Source organism: Propithecus coquereli, unplaced genomic scaffold, assembly GCF_000956105.1.
Source record: "Propithecus coquereli isolate 6110/MARCELLA unplaced genomic scaffold, Pcoq_1.0 Scaffold621, whole genome shotgun sequence".
Taxonomy (NCBI): domain Eukaryota; kingdom Metazoa; phylum Chordata; class Mammalia; order Primates; family Indriidae; genus Propithecus; species Propithecus coquereli.
The window spans coordinates 218,135-220,548 of NW_012152186.1; positions in this window are offsets into that span (position 1 = coordinate 218,135).

Sequence of the window (2,414 nt, forward strand, 5' to 3'; positions counted from 1 at the left end):
GCTTCCCCGCCGACTTCTCGGCCGAGGCCCACGCCGCCTGGGACAAGTTCATGTCCGTCGTGTCCTCTGTCCTGACCGAGAAGTACCGCTGAGCGACCCAGCCCCTGCCCTAGGGGTTTCCCCAGTCTCCATTTATCCTGTGCTGATCCAATAAATAAATCAAAGTCCACCTGGTCTCTGTCGTCCCTGGGGCCTTGGGCAGAGGGGCGTCGGAGGTGGGGGGACGCCCGGGCTGCCCGGGGCCACTGGTGCGCTGCGGGGTCCCTGGTCTCCAGGAGGGCAGAAGGGTGCACAGCTCCCGGGTATGGGGGCACCGGGGACCCGGCTGGTGGAGAAAGGGCGCCGTCGCGCCTTTATTCTGGGCAGTGCTGGAACCCAGCCGTCCCTCTGGCTCTCCCTGGGGCCCTCCGTGGTGTTCCTTCTTTCTCCCGAATGTGTACTATTTCCTGATTTAGGCACGATCAGAACAAAGAGGACAGTGACTGATGTAGGGCGCACTCACTCCCTCCTCCATTCCTCAATTAGAAAAACATTTATTGGCGCATAAGACAGCCTAAGCGTTTTTCTGGGGCCTATGGATGTAGCAGCTAAAATAAACAAAGCCCCATAGGGCCGACAGTCTAGTGGGGAAAATAGACATGACATACACAGTCAGTCAACAGCTCTCAGAAATGAAAGAGGGAAAGAGGCTGAACCTCACTCGGTAAGAGAATTGCAAATTAACACTACACTAGAAACCTCACCGAGGTCCATTTCTCACCTACCTAATGGACAAAAATCCAAGAGTTTGACCACACCGGGCAGGCAGCCCCCTCATCCACGGCCAGAGGGAGCCGGGCACAGAGGCACTAAGTGACTGGGGCATCTTAGTTTGCTAAAGACTTGAAAGCCCAAGTGCCCATCACCAGGGACTGACTGTATAGACCATGAGTATCACACAATGGAGACACGGGAACTGAAAAAAAATGAGGATAATTTCTAATAATTTATGTGCAGTTATGATGTCTAGGATTTATGAAGTTAAAAAGGAAAGAAAAAAGTTGAATGGTGTATGTAATGTGGTAGTTTTGTGTAAGAAAGGAGGGAAAACACAAATCTGTGTGTACACATATGTGAGTACATAGCCATGTGTGCAGGTGTGAGAGCATGTACGTGTGTGTTTGTGCATATGTGTGTGTGCTCACGTGTTTGCTTTTTTTTTTATGACAGGGTCTCACTCTGTTGCCCAGGCTGGAGTGCAGTGGCATCATCACAGCTCACTGCAACCTCAAACTCCTGGGCTCAAGCCATCCTCTTGCCTCAGCCTCAGCAGTAGCTAGGACTATGGGAACACGGCACCACACCCAGATAAATTTGCTATTTTTTACAGAGACAGAGTCTTACTATGTTTTGCTATGTTGTTCAGGCTGGTCTTGAACTCCTGGACTCAAGCGATCCTCCCACTTCAGCCTCCCAAATGTTAGGACTACAGGCGTGAGCCACCATGCCAGGCCTGTTGCTTATTTTTGCAAACAGCAACCATGGGAGGATAAACTGGAAACTAACACACATGATAAAGTGGGTGTGATGGAGAGGAGGGATGGGAGGAAGCTCCTCCAAGTCTAACTCTACATAGTTTTGACCTTTGAATCATGTAAATATTTTACATCATCAAAAATAAAATATGGCCAGGCACAGTGGCTCACACCTGTGATCCCGGCACTCTGGGAGGCCGAGGTGGGAAGATCCCTTGAGTTCAGGAGTTTGAGACCAGCCTGAGCCAGATTGAGACCCCCATCCCTACGAAAAATAAAAAATGTTACCTGGGCATGGTGGCATACACGTGTAGCACCAGCTACTCAGGAGGTTGAGGCAGGAGGATAGCTTGAGCCCAGGAGTTTCAGGTTGCAGTGAGCTATGATGATGCCACGGTACTCTAGCCCAAACAACAGAACAACACCCTGCTTAAAAAAAAAATTGGCAATTAAAGGAAAATAATTAAGCACAAATCCTACCTTTTTAGAGCAACTATCATTCATTTATCCCCAACTGATGCAGAAATTTTCTTTGCAGAAGAAATTAGGTAATCAATATAGAAAGAATCATAAATTTAGAAAACCACAATTCTATATCCCCAGCAAAATAACTGATTCAAGGAAGATCATCAGTGATTGCTAAAATCGTTGGATGAAGGTTATTGGGAATAGCATATTTCATTTCCATGGTGCCAAAATGATTACTTCCAAATTACGAGCTAATTGCAAAAGAGAAAAGATATCTTTCCTGTGGAGCTATCTGGCAGTCCTCTCCTCAACCACGTGACCAAACTTACCACCAGGAAGTTGGGCAATCTGACATCATGTGCTCTGGATGGGATACAAGTAGAGATCACAGCATCACCTATGACAATTGCAAATAAGTTCTTTTTTTCCTGT